The sequence below is a fragment of the Cyprinodon variegatus genome, unplaced genomic scaffold (genome assembly GCF_000732505.1).
Source record: "Cyprinodon variegatus isolate N-32 unplaced genomic scaffold, C_variegatus-1.0 Scaffold231, whole genome shotgun sequence".
Taxonomy (NCBI): domain Eukaryota; kingdom Metazoa; phylum Chordata; class Actinopteri; order Cyprinodontiformes; family Cyprinodontidae; genus Cyprinodon; species Cyprinodon variegatus.
Genome location: NW_015150684.1, coordinates 836,843 through 856,591, shown reverse-complemented (window position 1 = coordinate 856,591; position 19,749 = coordinate 836,843). Strand labels below are relative to the sequence as shown.

The 19,749-nt window shown below is 37.0% G+C and overlaps 1 protein-coding gene across 4 annotated transcripts in view; it reads right to left on the bottom strand.

Moving 5' to 3' along the window:
* Positions 1 to 19,749, bottom strand: part of LOC107088875 (kazrin-like) — a 229,573-nt gene that overhangs the window by 146,752 nt on the left and 63,072 nt on the right. The gene's annotated exons all lie outside the window — the stretch shown is intronic.

Sequence of the window (19,749 nt, the reverse complement as noted above, 5' to 3'; positions counted from 1 at the left end):
GAAACTTTAAATTGGACAGATCAAATGATCCATTATAATGAAATAATTGATATTTGTTTCGTTTTTTAATGCTTACTTGTATAGAAGTTATTTTCTATCACAGTTTATCTTAAAACTTTTTTTGAAGTGTTGATGATAAAATAAACTGCAAACTGTAAAAATCTTAATTTTTTTGTTTCACCAAAGATGGCCAATAAGCCTTCAACACATTGTCATTGTTTGTGTGAAAGACTCGAAGAGACCAGAATGAGAATAACAGTTATAAGGCGAAAAAAAAAATTTGAATATTAAGATCTAAGATTAAGATATTAGACATCAAGTAAGTAAGGGTGATTTTTTAAATACTTGAATATATATATATAATTTCTCTCTGTATTTACGAATTTCTTGCCTCAATTGGAGCAGACTCACTGTGGATATGTAATTTTAAAAAAAAAACAAACAAACAAAACCAAAACATTGTTTCAAATAAAGCTACAGAAAACTCTTTGTTCATTTAACTGTGGCTCATGTGGAATTTATCTGGATATATCAAATTATATACTTTTATTTAGATAAATATTCCTTTTTTAGTTGGTTAAATTATTTTAAATATTTTAATAATTAAGTGTTATATAAATATCTAGCTCTAATTGTATTCATGTATATGCGTTTAAAAACACACACTTTTATGCTATATCTAAGCTAAATCTGTAAAAGAATGTTAGTCAAGATTGATATCATGAATGAAGGAGCTGAATGGTTCTATCATTTTTCACTGAAGCATTAAAAGGTTATTTTTAGTCAAAGGCTCACTGTCAGCTTCTTAGCCATATTTAACACGGAAGCTCATAAACATATCAGAGCCAAATGATTTCCTTACAAGTGTTCCAAAAGACAACCGAAGTCAGTTAAGCTGTAATCTGACATTAGGCTGACAAAGCATGCACACTTCCTCAGCAGTGCAGCTGAGGAACCCATGCTACCATGTTGTGAGTGGAGGTTAGCCACCATGCTGTTTAAGCTGGGGGAGCGGGTGATTGCTGCATGCTCCCGGAACTTACTCTATTAGTCGCCTGAGGGGCATTGTGAGTGTGACTATGTGCCTGAAGGTCAGAGATTGAGATCCACAAAGATGACTTGTCTGATAAAAGTTAACGGACTACCAACTGCAAGAAGCAAAGGAGATGAGAACAACACAAACACTCTTACAACATTTATTACACCTCCCCAGACATACTCCACCCATAAGTGAACATCAAGTTGTTATTTATAGAATACCCTGGCGGTGTGTATGATACATTGGTCATAGGGGAGGACAGGCTCAGACACACACATGCAGACAAAAGGGGAGCAACGTACCTCCCATCGATGGGTCAATAACCCTATGACCATCTTATATTCATCACTGAAACTTAGGAAACATAGACCCTTTTATGTTAGAAATTATTGTTGCCTTGCAAAAGGATCCAAACATTCATACCATTGTAGCCTCCTCTTATTTAAGAATAAAAGAAAAGATGGAAAACAGTTTCTAGAACATACTTTTTCCCAAAATTACCCAAGTGATACTAACATAATATAGTTTTACCCAACTCTGCTTTCCCTCTTCCAATAAGGCCAGATTAATGGAGTGTGCATTGCGTATGTGTGCCTCCATATTGTTCCACCTATGGTTTTCTGCTGCTCCTCTAGACCAACTGTGAGGTTTAATGCTGCTTATTTAATGCTCTTCTTGCAGCCATATATCAGTAGGATTGTAGTTGTCCCGCATCGATGTATCAAACTCCTACTTCTTTTCTGTCAGGCTACAGGGGGCTGGTGCTTATATCCAGTAGGTAATGAGCGAAAGGCAGCATACACCCTGGACAGTTTGCCAGTCCGTTGCAGGTCAACACAGACAGACAACCATGCACACCGTTTGGAGTCACTAATAAACTTTTTGGACAGTGGGAAGCGGGTTACCAGTAAGAACATGTGGAAAACATGCAAACCCAATGCAGGAAAACCCTTTGGCTAGGAATCAAAGCTATTTAAGACCTTCTGAGGCAACAGTGCTACAGTCTGCAACACCATGCAGACTGTGCAGTTGTGCTGCACTTTCTTCATTCTTGGATGACAGATTAAAGATTTGGCTTTTAATGTGATTGAATCTTCGACACAAATCCTTACTGACATGTTGGATCTCTTAATACACAAATACACAGCATATACCTTACTGTAGCAGATATACAGTATATAGATTCGGATCTTATTAAACTGTATTAGAATATAAGGGTGAATACATGACGGCTATATGCCCCATACTTGTAAGGAATCAAAGACATGCATCCTTTGGTCCCAATTTACAGATTAGGTAGTTTATACAGATATCTTTGGTGTGATTTAAACTGATTAACAAGCACAAAATACTGCATTTTGCGTTTCTGTCTGGTCAAAGTAGATCAAACATTATCATGTAATGTTTCTGTTTGAAATAATGTGATTTAAAGTTATATATTGTCTGTGAAAAGACCAGTAGATATGGATTTTGGTTCAGTTTTGTACAATATTCTGCATATATTCCCAACTATCAGTGGAATTTAAAAGAGATTTCTAATTAGAATTAGAATTAGAATTAGAATTCAACTTTAGCAACGAAATGTGGTTTACATCTATCCAGAAGTGCTATACAGGATATAAATATTATTACAGGTGTATCTACAAGCAAAAAGTAATAGTTAGGGACTGTAAAAGTCGTGTATAAATATAAATATGAATATGGGAGCTACATGCACAGATTATACAGAATATACAGGAATGTTAGGAAAAGGATTATATATGTATTAGCGGATTTATAATACAAGATAAATAATGGCAGATAAGATTTAAAGATTTACAGATTATATACAGATTGTATACAGATTGTGTATGTGTGTGAGAGGAACAGTCCATGGTATGTGTGTGAGTGTGAGGACAGTCCATATGTTATTTTTGTCCTTAAAGTTGTGTCAGGAGGCATTCAGGAACATGACAGCTGTGGGAAAGAAGCTGTTCCGGTGCCTGGTGGTTCTGGCCGTAGGCTTCTGTAACACCTTCCAGAGGACAGGAGGGAGAAGAGTGTGTGTGCAGGGTGAGTGAAGTCCTTGGTGATTTCCCCGGCCCTTTTCAGACATCACTTCCTATCGATGTCCTTGATGTTAGGGAGTGGTGCGATGTGCTGGACAGTTTTCACCACCCTCTGCAGCGCCTTCCGTTCGGCGACAGAGCAGTTCCCGTACCAAACTGTAATACAGTTGGTGAGGATGCTCTCACCAGCGGTAGAAGTTCGTGAGGATCTCTGAGGACAGGTGGTTCTTCCTTAGGGTCCTCATGAAGAAGAGGCGCTGGTGTGCCTTCTTGATGAGCTTGGAGCAGCTGATCGTCCAGGTTAGGTCCTCTGAGATGTGGACTCCCAGGAACTTAAAGCTGTCCACACACCCCACAGTTATCCTCTTGATGTGGATGGGTGGGTGTAGGTCAGCGCTCCTCCTAAAGTCCATAATGAGCTCCTTGGTCTTCTCGGTGTTCAGCTGCAGGTTGTTTTTGTCGCACCATTCAGCCAGACGTTCCACCACCTCCCTGTAGGTGTCGTCTGCAAACTTGATGATGGCGTTAGAGCCTTGGACAGGTCTGCAGTCGTGGGTTAGGAGAGAGTAGAGGAAGGGACTCATCACACAAACCTTGTGGCACTCCGGTGTTTATAATGGTGGTGGATGAGCAATGGTTGTCCAGCCGAACATGTTGGGGTCAACCGGTCAGGAAGTATAGCAACCAGTTGCACATGAGTGAACTGATGCCATGGTCCGTCAGTTTGTTAATGAGTTGTGATGGGATGACAGTATTAAATGCTTAACTAAAGTCTAAGAACAGCATTCTGGTGTAAGTGTTCTTGCTGTCCAGGTGAGAAAGGACAGAGCGCAGTGCTATGGAGACTGCATCCTCTGTGTTTCTATTCTTCCTGTATGCAAATTGGTGGGGGGGAGACAGGATCTGAAGTGTGCTAGGACCAGTCGCTCCAAGCACTTGGTGATAATGGGGGTGAGGGCTACCGGGCGGTAGTCATTGAGTCTGGTTGGGTTGGAGTTCTTGGGGATTGAGACGATTGAGGTAGACTTGAAGCAGGTCGGTACCACAGCGCGGGCCAGGGACAGGTTGAAGATGTCCGTCAGCACTCCTGCCAGCTCCCCAGAGCACACTCTGGGGACACGTCCAGGTATGCCATCAGGACCCTAAGCCTTGTTCGATTTAATCCTGCACAGCTGCCCCTACATCACTGCAGAGGAGAGTAAGTGGCTGTTGGTCTGGGGTAGTGGCTGCCTTGGTTGCAGTTGTGGTATTACGTCTCTCAAATCAAGCATAGAAGTTGTTAAGCTCGTTGATGAGGGAGGCATCAGAGGAGGTGGTGGAGGTATTGAAGTTCTTGTAGTCTGTGAGAATCTGAAGGCCTTGCCACATACGTCGGGGGTCGAAGTTGGAAAAGTGATCCTCAACCTTACCTTTGGTGTTTGTAGTGGTGTTTGGCAGCCCTGGCTGCACTGTAGGTCTGCGCATCCCCTGACCTGAACACGATATTGGAGGCCATCAGCAGGAGACGAGCATCTCTGTTCATCCAGGGTTTCTGGTTGGGGTTCATGGTGATGCGTTTGTGGGTCGTGACACAGTCAATGGTGGTGGAGATGTGGCCGAGTTGAGGCATACTGATCCAAATTTGTGTGGCAGAAAGTATTCCAATCTGTTTTCCTGAACCGGTCCTGGAGAACAGCGTCTGAGCCCTCTGGCCACACCTTTACTGTCCTCACAGTAGGTTTCACACATTGGATGAGTGGTGAGTACTGAGGTGTGAGGAACAGGGAAAGTGCACAAGTAGGTGTCTACTTCACCTGAAGTAGACACCTACTTGTAGGTGAAGTGGTCTACTTCACCTACATCATATTCTTTTACTTATTTATATGAACACTGTTTTAAATGAAGCTTAGGTAGAAGTTCAACTGAAGAACCTGATTACTTACCCTCATCCGCCTCAGACACAAGCTAATGGGCTTTGAACCACACCTCCACGAAAGCCCAATCAACATCCAGAGTTCATCTTAAAAGGTCTCAAAATCCAAAACTCAGTCTGCCACTCAGCCAGAGCTCAGGCAGTAGTTTAGATATGTCTGATTTCGATACAGATGACCCCAATTCAACCCACCTCCATCCAGGTGGGGGGAAACATCCCTGTTCTTTATTCGTTTTCATGCATATCAAACAACATTCAGCACTGATGGTTCCTGCCGAGGTCTGAGCACCAAAGACTAAAGTAATTGTATCAATAAAATTCTTCTGTCTTTTTCTTTCTGTGTGAGTTTTTCAGATTGAAATAATTATAACAAATCCTGTTTATCTGCTATGTGCTTTCATCACTACAAAAACTAAAAAAAGTGATTAAAATCTTTTCCTTTGAGGTTGATTTGTGCGGTTGATTCTAGACATCTCAAGCCTGTGTGTATGTACTGGAATCTAATGCATTGTGTTAAACACATAACTGGGCCTTTCCAAAAGGTGCCTTTCTGAGGTCTTGAATGTGTCTGCTGATCAATGAAGTGAATCAGGACATGCAGGATAAGTAATTAGTGGGTGTGCTGGGGGCTTTGGATTAGCATTTGAAAAGTGGAATCAGAGCTCAACCATTCTTTGTTGTGCTGCAGCCAAAGAGGTCATACAGCAAGTCTTTTGCAGCCAACATTCCTGATTTAACTTTTTACCTAAGTCAGAGAAAATATTTCCTTTAGAAGTCTGTATGCAAAAATTTTTTTGCATGGTTGATCTTATTTGTTTACTAATACTAGTGTATTTCTGTTGATAATGAATAAATCAGTTGGAGAAGTATTAATTGACTCCGTCTTTGTTTCCAATAAAAGCAAAAAAAAACTAGTCGGTAAAAGAAAAAGAAAAAAAGAGTATTATGACTTTTGTTTTAATTTATTCTAACACAATGGATGTTAAAAGTAAATTTCACATTTAAAATAAAATAAAACATTGTCTGGAAGAACATATCCAGATAAGTAGAACAACTAGATGCGTTTTTAGCTTTTGATCCAAAACCTCACTGTTTTGTGATCAAGAGTGGGTAACTGTTAATATGGCGCTTAATGGCATGGGGGAGGTAGAGTTGTAACTATTGCTTTTAATATCACTTTTGTATTACAGGGAGTCTTTTATTCTGTAAGATTTTACAACAAGCAACATTTTCTTTTTGTTATTACTACTTTAGCTTAAACTCCCTTTTTTGTACTCTTGGTGTCATTTTTCCTTAAGAGAAATAGAGGGTACCTTAAAATTCTATTTAAAATGGTCTTAAATTAACTTGTGTCATGACTTCAAATTAAGTAATGCTTTTTAATAAACTAAATAATTGATTAAAAAGGCTTTCTCAGTGTCAGTGATAGCAAATGAAAAAGCCTTCAGATTGTATTATCTCACATCAGCACAACAGCTTTAGGCTAAATACAATTATCAACCTGAAGTATTGGATTCAAGTTAATTAAACAGAATCACTGAAAATGTGTAAATAAAGTGTACAAATGCAGAACTGTTAATTTACCCTTTCTGCAACCATTCAAAGCTGGGAGTAAATGAGACACTATGGTCAAAAGGTGGCACTTTGTATTCTATAAGGATGATATTGCATTTACTGATTTCCAAAGATACCTAGACAACAGTTTGTGTTAAGTCATTCTGACTGTGCCTCTGCAATGCAGAGTTCATGGGCTGCATCAGAATTACCTGCTCACTGAGAGCATCTGGATAGTTGGTCAGCTATAGTAGGTAAAAAAGATGTTGCAATGCAGGACCATGCAAATGTAAACATTTTCTATTTTTAACCATCAATAATTGAAAGAAAAAGGGTTTATGGATCAAGTAGAGGGAGGATATTGAAGTTGTATTGCAGAGCTTTATATTTAGATTCTATCAAGATTATCCTATTATATAGACAATGTTGGCACAGAAAAGTCTCATTTTGATCAAATCAATTCACAAAAAACTACATAGCTGTGGTAAATGTGAGAAACATATTTTGAATATAAAAGATGGTCTAAAAAAGAGAAACAAGCAGAGTAGAAAGAGATCTTCTCCACCAAGATTACATATTGTATGTCTTGTTTCTTTTATCAGCAGGGGTCTATAAATCTTTTTGCAAAAGGGCACAAAACAGGCAGAAAATATCAAATGGAGCCCGCTATATGGTCACTGCAATTTTTACAAGCAGTTGAAAGATATTTAGTGAAAAGCGATTTTTTTTTTCCCCTTTCCAATATGACAAAATTATTATGGTCCCAAATACAAAGATGAATTTCAATGAGGTTCATTCTTAATCCAATTTATGCAAATATAAAAGGCCATGACAGGCCAGAGACTGCATCAATTATATATTTCATGGGCTTATTCATAGTGCTTCTTGTATATTTTTTCCCTTTTGTTTTTATTTTTTTTTATTTTTCTTGCACTTTGGCACCATACTGTATGGTGCAGTATGGTGCCACAACAGTCTTGGTGTGTTGGTAATAAATTTATACAAACTTACCTAAATACCTATTAAATACTCTAAACATAATTTATCATTTAGATTATGATCTTTGATTAGGCTTGACCATAGTTGTTCATAAAAAACTCATACTAAATAACAGAGATTAAGGCTCTAAAACATTGGTCTTTATTTAATTAATCTACATAATCTGTTTTGTTAAATGAAACTTATTGAAATGAATGAACTATTTCATAGTAGTGTAATTTATTGAATGAGTATTTATATAACTGGGATTGGTTGAGAATTGAGAACAATGAAAGTCCTGGATAGATATAATGATCTCATTTAATATAGTTGTGGACAGGTTGGCAAGAAGTGGTAGGAAAAACAGTGGTGTACCAAATTGTGGAAATTCGGCAGCACTGAGGACCTCAGTCTCAAAAATTTCAGTGTAATGTTCAAGGAGGCAGAGCAACAACAGTTTCCTAAAAACAATCTAATTATAAACTTCTATTTTTTTCACTCAAAAGTAAACCTTTGTTGATATGTCTTTTGTATTGTGTTAAACCAAGGTTAGTCTTTTCTGCTGTTTTGATGTAGATAAACCATTTAAAATCCAGGCAAGAGGAAAAACATAGATTCATGTGTCCTAATTTTTTTCTGAAAGACCAAAGTACATAATGAGTCGTCGTTCTTTTTTTGTTTGTTTTTTTGTTATGTCGATCTGTGTACAGGACTCTGGACCCACAATTCAATTCTGGTCAGTTCTTGTGACAAGGTCAGGGTTTTGTACCCAAGTCCAGATGGCAGACACAGATGTCACTGTGTTCTGTTATGTTTGCTGCACGATATCACAATCTTCATTCCATGAGTTCAGTCTTTTGAAACCATAACCTTTGCCGACTTGTTTGGGCATGTTGTTGTAACCGAGATTCCAGCATCAGCCTATTGTCACAGTGTATTTCAAAATGCCAGGTACCAGCAGGACACAACCAGCAGGCATTTGTAAGTCTGAAATGAAACCCCTATTAATGTCAGATTCATCTCAGATAATGCTGTCTAATCCTGCAACTCCTCCACTTGTAGCCTTTACTTGTAGTTTTACTTCAGTGTTTGGTGCTTGGCAGCTGTCTGATCTCACTATTGCTGTACTTATGAAACCGCCTCTTATAGTAAGATTCTTCTAGACCTTAGAAACAAATGAAAAATTACAAAAAAGAAAATATCAAGTTTATCAAAAATAAAGGGATTAAAGAACAGAAGAGAAAAAAAGTCACTGAAATCTTACAGTCTAAAAAACCATTTCTAAGGCTTTAAGTCTTCAAACTCCAATGAGAACCGTATTAAGGTTATCTTTAATTTAAAAAAAAAGTTTGAGGATTCAAATAATTATAAAAAGGAATATAAGAGCTTTGTACAAGAGATAATAGTTTTACCTATATGCTGAAGATTAAAAATGTTAAGCAGCTGTGAGCAAGACTGAGCTTTAGATATTTCTAATTTAATGTCCACATGAAGTGCTACAGGCCAATACATTCATACAGTCAATACAATGGCTTGCCTTGAATTCAGCAGTTAAAACAAAAATTATAACACATTGGAAAGTGAATATTTTCCATGTAAAGATTCTAGCACAATTCTAGTTCCAATTTAAAAGTGTCAATAAAATTTAAGCTAAAAACAGCCAACTGGGTGGTGATTCACTGATTTTATGTTAGAATGTTTTACCACAACTATAAAGTACTTCAATCACTAATAGTTATAGACATGGGGGAGAGCATTAATGGAGAATCAAAAACACCACAAGCATTATAAAGAAGAAATATGCTGCAAATATATTTGGCCAAACCAATGCTACTCTTAGCCATACACCTTGTATGGGCTGCCTATTCATTTGTGACATTGGCGCACATTGTTGCCTTTCTGCAAAAAGCTTTTAGGTTCTTGGTGTTTGCATGTTCTCCCTGCGTATGTGTGGGTTCTCTCTTGGTATTCCAGGTTCCTCCCACAGTCCAAAAAGATGACTGGTTGTTTGACTTCTCCAAATTGTCCTTAGGTGCTAGTGTGTGTGTGCGTGGTTGCATGTCTTTCTGTTGCCCTGTAACAGACTGGCGACCTATCCAGGGTGTAGCCCACCTCTCGCCCGTAGATTGCGGGAGATAGGCACCAGCACCACAGTGATCTTAATAAGGACTAAGTAGGAGAAAATGGATGGATAGATGGGCTTTCAACTTCCTAACCATTGAATCACACAGAAAACAATTACCCCATTTACACTAGCCTTGAAAAACCGTGCCGAGACTGGTCCGAGCTCAGTAACTGAGATAAGTTATCGTGTGTGAATGGAAAGCAAACTGAACTGAACGGAGCTAGACACAACCGAACCAGGATAACTGCAGACCAGTTCTAGAGATGGGATCGGCTCGGTTTTTCCCTGGCTCGGTTCTCTGATAACAAGAGCACATGAGCAGAACGCGTCATCTCCGTCTGGCTGCACATCGCGATTCACAGTCCATTCCAGTAGTTGGCGGTAATGCCCCTCCAGAAACAGAAGAAGAACAACTTCTTCTTCAACTATAAACAACAATTGAAATCTTCTCCACACAACATTTTAAATAATGGCATTTTAAATAATAACACCAAGGTACAGCAATAATAATCAAGCCTAACTTTCTGAATGTGACGGGCGCCGCCATTTTGATTTGCTTGATTCCCTCCTTCTTCGTCTTCTTCTTGTGTTTTCTGGCAGTTGGCAAACAACTTTTGGTGCATTACCGCCACCGACTGCTTGATTTCCTCCTTCAATACTAGCAGTAATACCGCAGATCGTCACTAGGAGGCGAGGAGTCGAGGAACCGAGATAGCGTGATGTGTAATCGGTCGTCAGAACCGAGCTCGGACCGGTCTTGGCATGAATCAGTTTTTCAATGGTAGTGTAAATGGGGCTTATGTCAAAGGTATTGTACTTAGACAATTTATGATGGTCTGTATTACTGTTAAAAAATCAACTACTGTTTAACCAGTTGCAATGTGTGTTTGTTTACAACACAGTTATTCATTGTCAGTCAGACACAGATGCACACACAATTCAAACTGAAAGTGCCAAGTAACAGTCAAGTTTTTTTCTGGATTCAGCAAGGCCTTTTGAAGATGGGTTCCCTTATACAATATGATGAAAAAGAGTTAAATCCAATCCATTTATCTCACGATTTGTATGGAGGTTGGTAGAGGACCCAAATGCATAGACCTGGAGGCTGATGTGAATGTTGTAGATTTAATTAGTAACTGAGGCAAAATCCAAAAATGCAAAGAAACAAATGATTAGAAACCATCAAGGGAATCTCACGTAGGGGGGCAGAGATGAGGAAGCAACAAACAACAAAAAGGAACCTGCAGTGAGTGACTGCAGAGGTGGAGTATATAAGGGGAACAGAACAAAGGATGGACTAATGAGCTCAATAAGGAGCAGGTGTGAGTGGAACTAACTAGAGGAAGTCAAGGGGAAAGGAAACAAGCACAAGGGGGCAGCAGAGAGTAACTAAAGACTGCTTGAATGTAATAAAAAATACACCAAAGATCAACAAAACAAAATAACTAATAAAATAACTAAAAGCTCAGAGTCCTAAAAGGGGAGAACCATGAAAATGTATGTAGTTGTTCTTTTAGTTTCAAAGCACAATCACAAAAATAAATAGTCACTTTTTTATTTTCTGCTTTTAAAACCTAAATTCAAAAATAGATATTGAACTACAGCAAAACAAAATGTTTTACTTTGTTAAGATACTTGATTTCAAGGACCAAAGACCTGCAAAAGTGGGGGGTTAAACATGGGCCATTTGTTAAAAATGTTATATTTTATATAAAGTCCTTTGGCTGTAAATTACTTTGTTAGACTTTTGTCTGGAATACAAACAAAGAGGGAAATAAGCATAAATAAGTGTTTAGGATGATACACAGGATAGCCATTAACATATTTTAATTATTTAGGGTTAATATTAGCTTAAACATAGTGTTAGGCAAGTCATTGCCAACTTAGTTTTGGAGACCAATGTAGCTACTAGACAGCTGATAAGTCTTTAGCAGAACATCAAGTTTTGGCAAATGATGGATTTTTCTTTGGCTGCAAGACTCAATAAATCAATAATTTCTTTAAGAGTGTTAGAGGGTTTTTCACTGAGCACAACTTTTTAAGAAGAAGCAACCATCTGTAATGTTTACATGTATGTGTTTACTTTAAAGTCTAGATACAGAACTGAGGTCAAGCTCGAAAAATGTGGATCGTTAATGTAGAGGAAGTCTGGCAGCTTCCAGGAACTAAATGAGCTCTCTCATGAACTTATTAAGTATACTTAGAAAAAGGTACAGAGGCTAGAGCTGCTTTCTCAAGAGTTTTTGGTAGAAGAATTGCATTTCTTAAAGTTACTGAACACTGACCTCAGAGTTAGAGCAAACTTGGAAGAAGTTGTCTTAACTTGCAATGTAAAATAGTCAACCAGATCTCAGAGTTTGTTGGGTCAATTGTTTCACAGTGATGTTACTGCACATGAGTCATAGAATATGGAATTAAAAAGTTGAAATAATTACATATGTTTAAAAAAATCTAAAAAAATACATTGGATTACTCAATGCCCTGATTTAAAATGCAGATTTCATTTTTTTTATGAAATGCATTTATTTATTTCATGATATATTTATTATGTAACTATGTCTGTTTTAACCCACCATACTTGCTTTCTAGCAAATGCTACAAAACCTTTTTCTACGTCTCAAACAGTTTGTATTTTAACTTCTTGGATATTGTCAGGTTTCTTTAACTTTTATTGGTGAATGTGCAAGTATTGGCAGGACAGTCAAAAACCATGTTAAAGCATGCCAACAAGCATCTTTTAGTATCGAATCAATACAACAAATGACTTCACAACTGTGATTTCTGTTAAAACTACTTGATAAGAGTCTTGTACATTAATCATATTTTCTAAGTTCCAAATACAAGCTTTTTTCAACACCACTCAATGTCTTCCGAACTTGTAAAGCTACAATTGTTTGAAGTAATTATAGAACTTATAGACTTGTGCTACAACTTTCAATGAGTCTTTAATTTGTTAAAATACTAAAATCCAGTTGTAAAAATTTTCTAACTGCTAATCATCACACTTAAAAATGCCCAAAAGGAATGCTTGGTGCAACAGGACTTATAGATTGCAGACAGGAACTAGTTGCTTAAGTAAGCTTTACTACAAAATACAGGATTTGTCAAATCCTTGGAAATATTTTCAAAGGTGAATGTGTCACATTCTGCAGACATCCCTAGAATTACCTTCATTGTTCAACACCTTGAAGACTAATAAAAAAAAACAAAATATAAAGTTTTATTGGTTTTACTGCTTTTAATAGCAAATTTTATTGATAAATAATGTGTCATTATTCAGACAAAATTTCAAAGTTATAACTGTTATAAAATACAGTAGATGTTGTTGAGAGTCTAAGAATTAGTATTCGAAATTATTAATAGTAACACTATCTATCATTAAGAAATAATGTTCATTCACATTAAGTTTTTGAGAAAAAAATTTAAGATTCATTCACTTTTTTTTTACTATAACCCATTAATACCATAATACCATAATTAATAACCCATAATACTGCTATATGTTTTTTAATGAATAAGGTTAATCAATAAATAAAAATTGTCAAAATTTTTGCACTGCAACATCTCTGAAAGCAGAGAATTACAAGAGTTGGAAAGTGCATGTTTTCTTTCCAAGCATCATCCTGTAAGATCTTTTGTCAAACAGTAATAAACATTTAGAGATTAGTTATCTTGGTCTGTGAAGGGAAAAAAAATGATCTGAATAAAAAATAATTCAAAGAAAAGTTAGGGCTGATGAAACATGATCCCATAATACTCTGGTTGTTTTCTCATCAAGCAAAGTTCCACACAAAAGGAAGCAAATTATTTCAGCTCAAAGTTTTTGCTTGGGAAAAAAATTTGCAAATTTCTGTGTTTAATAATAATATAAAGTTCCTTCAGAAGTGTTGGTCGACAAAACAGACAGAAGTTTTATGCAACACACTTTTCAGCTTAAAATATTTTAAAGTGAATGTTATTCTTATAGCAGGCTAAAGCATTGGGAGTTAGACATTTGGGAACTAAAATGTCACAAGTATCAACTCAGTCAATACACTTCTCATGTACTACCTAGAGAAAATTGCATCGTCTCTTTAGACAATAAAATAATTGGTCATATTGTGTTTGTAATTTGGTGCAAATAAATGCCAGGGTGAAAAAATAATAATTTATAAAATCTTAACAAAAACTTTTGTAAGGGCATCTCTCTTACAAACGGGAGATATGTCTTCATTTTAGTTGTGGAAATTAATAAAACTTTCGTTGTCAGTTACACAGTAAACATTGAAGGGTTAAAGTAACACTTTAAGAGTGCTCGGAATTAGTGTTAAATTAGAACTCTCCGTAGAGTATATTTTACTCCAGTTGTTGTTGTAATAACTCTGAAAGAATCAATGTACTTTGACACTGCATATTTAACACTGTGGAATTTAATGTGTACAAGCCTGAGTACAGCTGAGTAGGCCTACAATTGGGTCAGATGTGTGATATTGTACCTATAAGAGCTCTGTTAGACATCAACTAAGTCAAAGTTTACCACTATGAGCAAACTTACACATTGGCAACACTCCATCAGTCTCTGTTGTGTATTAAATTAAGTGATGAAGTTTATGTGCCAACAATGTATGCCTTTTTCTGTTTTTTTTTTCCTACCAGTTCCTGAAAGATCTTAGAAAATTACAAAACTATGGACTTGGTGATCTAAGATAAACTATTTTTGACCTGGACTAAAGATAACATTTTTAAAGCTTTCTGTATATTGACAAGAAAATATAAAAGTGACTAATTCTCTGTGCAACAAAGACATAATGCACACACAAACAAAAATTATTACTAAGGAAAATCTTACAATTAACACAACAAACTAATAGTTTTTTGCATAACTAAAATGAGAAAAGAAAAATAACTAAATACCCACTGGAGACATAAAAGCCCAGATTCAGCCAAAATATAAGAAAAAAGTATTTTTAAAAAGAGGCAGTTTTTATGAAAATATTTTATTCTGTCAAACGTATTTCTAGGTGAAAAGGCTCTTTTTTCACAATTTACCGACCTCAAATGATCTCTACACAAAACGGTTACTAAGGCTGCTAATGTATTTGATGCAGATAAAAGTAATTATTGTTAATTTCTTATTGAGCAAAAGCACTAAGCCTGGGCACATTCTTTAGCAGTAATGAAGGGAATATTGATCCCTTTTCTACATTCCATCTTTAATTGGGTTTTTAATGAGGATGAGAAACCACCTCCTGGAAATTAAAAGAAATTTGCCGTAAAAAAATAAAAGGATTTTAAAAACTGTTACATCATACTAATTAATTTAAAATCTTGACTAATACATTAAATAATACTTAATCTATGTTGTTCATTTTTATTGCTTTTGATAAAAGTAAGGTGGTTTCTGACAACATTATTGTTAAATCAGTTAGTTTGATTTAGATGCTGACTCATATTCTATATGCATAGTTATGCCTCACTGCCATATATGTAACATGAATTTAAGAATTTTTAATAAATAACTTGAACCTGTGCTTTTAAGCATGAGAGGATGGTCTACAGTAGGAAAACTACTTCAATTATTTATAAAAACCTATGTTGGGTGAACATGTTTATATTATTTACTGTGGATTTTTTTTTTATCCAAAAAAAAAATGTTCAGAATCAGACATAGAGAATCAAAGAGATTAGGGAGCTTAAAATTTAAAGTAATGCTTGTAATTTTTTCAACGTGTTACTTTTACACTGAAGAAATTATTACTTTTTTGACGGGGTAATGGAATAGTAGGCCTTTCAAAAGGGGAGCGTTAGAATGATTTTAAGGACCTTTCACTGAGGGGCGCCGAAAGAAGAAGAAAACATTTGTTCCACAAATATAAAAAGAAAATCCAGCAGTCAAATAATCTTCATGTTCTCCCTCATTTTTCAGCAGTAAACAGTGAAACCATGCATGAATGTATTGACACCCCCTCTCCTGAAAAATTGCAATGAATTGTTTGGTTCTAAGGAAGGAAGAAACTGTTACTGGAATAACGTTTATCCTTATCCTGTCCTCACCAATTTTCTCTAATCTCTTGTTCCATTCACACTAAGCTTCTGTGCCCATTCTGCTGCCTTCATGTGGCCATTCTTAGTGTGAGGGAAATGCTGATGGAAAAGGCAAAGAATTATGGGGGGCATTATAAAGCTATGCATAAGTATCCTGCCATGTAAAGGTCCAGGGCTAATCTGAGGCAGGAAATTCATTTGCTGAAATTAAGATATAACATTCTTCCAAGTAAGGAAAGCCGGGTACTAAAACCTCTCTTAGGTGTGTTTGCCTCAGCAGACATTGTAACCTTCAAACCAAAATACCACTTTAAAAATATTCAAACAGAATCCCTCAGTGGTATTTTATTCATGGAGATCTGAAATACGTACATCTGCTTTTATTCCAATTAGTCACGCAAACGCCAAACATTTAGTTCAGTTCAAAAACTGAGGCCTACTTATCAAATGAAAATCGACGACAAACATAATTAGCCTGTCATGTTAGCTTTTTTATGATGTCTTAAGAATGATTATATAAATAAGGTAAGTAAAGTATAACAGGAAAAAAATGTGTAAAAGAAAATCAACAGCATCATATGGATACATTTTTCATAGGCTTAAAATTCAAACTCGCATCATTGTGGCTGATAAATTCATTTAAGGTGTTTTTAGATGTAGAAATATATTTGTATTTAATTTAATAAAAATGCAAGGTTTTTAAATCCAAAAGGATAATAAATGTTGTTGTTACGGCTATTATTTAGGTTTCTTCATCAATTTGTTTCAGATGGGGTCTCTTGTAATGATGCTTGTATAAGCACCCGACTAAAAATACTCTATTGTTGTGCAATAGTCCGATGAACTTGATTGTCAGGGTTTTCCCTGCTGTTCTCCATTTTATAAAGAATTTAACGTACAGTAAATTAATCTCCATTTTATTAAAAATTCAATGTACAGTAAATTAATCTCCAGAGGTTCTACAGATATTCCTACAACAGACCCAGCCTTCTTTATTGATGCTGCTAGCCTGTCACTCTCCATCACAGAAGATATTCAGTATCCTCCAAAAAACACAGATGGACCTAAACCTCTTCAAATAGTTGGCCACAGTCTGTTCTGTCTCTTCTTGTACATGGGGTCATGGTTCTCTGTTCTAGTCTATTGCTAGCTCTATTTTCTAGGTCAGGGGTCGGTAATCCGTGGCTCCAGAACACCATGTGGCTTTTTAATGCCCCACTTGGGGCTCCCTGGAGCTTTTTCAAACATTTATGAAAATGGAAAAAATTAGATTTTTTTTTTTGTTGTTTTTTGTTTTAATATGGTATGCAGGAGGTCAAACAAAAATTCATTGTTTTCCGATGATGCAAAATGTGTATAAAAAATTTTAAACAATAAATGTAAACATTTCTATCAATGAAGATTTGCATCATAGCCTGCAACACAAGTTTCAGCGTGGCGCGGTGGCAGGCAGGTGTCAGGAATCCAGTTTGTGTGGTCTGTAGTTTGTGTTTGTCTCTCCCTCCACCACCAAGTGGCGCCCTGTCCTCGTTGTTCCTCCCTGCACACCTGCTTCTTGTTGGATCATTATACTTAAGCAGTGGACTGTCACTACCTCGACGCCAGAGTGTTTGCCAGTGGGTACTCTAGCCAAGCTGAGTTTAGCTGAGTCTAACTGATTCTTTGTTTCACTGAGCCTAACCTTGTTTTGTCTTTGCCTTTCGGCAGGAAGTCTTCCTGCATACTGGATGTTTGGCCTTCTGCCCCCTGGAAGGATTATCTGTGTTCACACTGAGCAGGGAAAAAACCTCCACATGTGCCGTTCAAGTTCTTACAGAAATCCAAGTGACAGTTCGCTCCATTGCTCTTCTGGATCCTACGTATGTCTACCTGTCCACTCTCCAATGAGTCCCCTCTTCACTAGATCAACTCATACTGACTGGATTTGAAGCGAGAGAAGAACCCCCCCAAACGTGAGTCCCTCACTAGCATTATCCTTATGGCATCCAAGATTCCCATGGTCCCTGAACTAATCATTGTGGTATCCTCTCCAGACTTTCTAGTTCCTGTTCACCAGATCTCTGAGTTCTAGATCCAACCCCCTCTACCCTTACCACAATAAACCTATTAAACCTTTGCCTTGCTCTCTGAGTGGTTCTCTGCATTTTGGGTCAGATCCTTAAGAAAATCATGACAGCAGGTGGCTGTTGTGAACTAAGCGGCAGGTGCGCCTTGGGCCATTGATTCCAAAGGGAAAAAATGAATATAGCTGATGAGAAAAGAGTATTTAAAGCAGGATGGACCTAATAATTAATTTGTTTGCTTTGTAACGAGAAGTTGTTAAGTAATAAAAAGAGTAATTTGGAAAGGCATTTCCATGTAAGGCATGCTAAATATGCAGCTAACCACCAAGTTTAGAGTGAGAGAAAAAGTGTGATGACAGTACTTCTGGATAAATTAGAGAAGCGCAAAGATTTATGAAGTGGATTGCATCACCGAATACCATTACTGCTGCTAGTTTTGTTGCAAGCATGGAAAAACATTCACAGATTGAACAAGTAGCGCTCTTATGCAGGTATGTGACTTTTTTTTTCCAAATCCTCAACATAAAAATAACACCACAAATCTGATTTCTTTATTGTGTTTCTATGATTTCATCAATCCAACAAAACCTAATACTGTTTGGTGAAGCGGCAATTGGCAAACTCCACATGATGAGAGCGTTCACTGCTCCTCCTTAAAGTCGTGCTACTATGGAATTAAAATTTAAAGAACCGAAAATCATACAGCAGCTCCAGGATAAACATTTAATCATGACTGCTTATTATATATTCAAGCCTAAGCAGCCATTGTTTTGCGGAAGCCGAGAGCATTCGTACTCTACTTTTCTTTTTTTCCTTTGACCTCTCGACATAATGACACAACTATCTTGTTATCAAGTCTAAACAATTGTTTCCTCGAGATAAAAAGATAAATATCTCATTGTCACAGAAAACAGTTATTGATTTCTTGAGATAATGAGATGATTAACCTGTATGAGTACTTAATAAGTCTGGCCAACAGCCCTGGATTCCCAGTCCATCCATGTCTGTGGTGCCCATAGTTATGCAGTTGCTGTACCCTGTGTGCGCAAATTCTCAGTTTTTTAGTTTCCTTTTTCTTTTAAGTTGTTGCCAGGTCGTGGTGGACTCATTTTAGGGATAATCTGGACTCATTTTGGGGTTTAATGCATCTTATACCTGTTACAGGCATGACACCAGTGCTGTTCAGAAAACACCCGGTGACAGAACATGGGAGCTAAGGCGCTGAAGGCATAGGCCTTATTGCTTATGAATCAAAAGTGGAAGGAAATCATCAAACCAACAACGTTGTCTCATTATCTAAAAGTTAAAGACAGGATTATTTACAGAATTACACATAGACTGCCATGACTTCTACTTATAAATCTTCTCCTGCTGTTGTGGTATTGAAGGATGTTATCAGTTTAAACACACACTATTCATCAACAAAAAAACAGCTTTCTAATGAGAAAAGAATCATCTCATTATCACAAGAAAACAGCTTTCGTTATCTTTAGATAATGAGAAACTTAACTCGTTTTCTCGGGAAAACCACCATGAAAAAGTATCTGATGAGAGCGATGAGAAAGTGGGGACAAGTTTGTCCAACAAAGGAGGGACACGAGGGCGAGAAAGGTGGGGATCCAGGTGAAAAAAAGGGTCCAAGTGTTCTCGTGCACCCCGCTCCTCTAGCTGGTCCGAGATGGTCCGAGTCACTTTCCACAATGGCGGTCAAACAATCAAAACAAGCCAGTAAGGTATCAAACAGGAAATACACATGAGTAGAGTGGATGTAAATTTGACCAATTAGAGGCCTCCTTTCTGCAGCACTGTCTGCGGTCACCTACAATTTGGGAGAGGTGCAGCAGCATGTCTGTGGAGGGGGTGGGGATGTCCCTGCTTCACTGCAACACCTACGCAGGCAACCTAGTTTTGAAGTATAAATCAGCCTTAAGACTTTTACATTTTTGCGGCTCTGGACAGATTTGTTTTTCTGTCTAGAAAATATAGTACAAAATGGCTAGAACAAA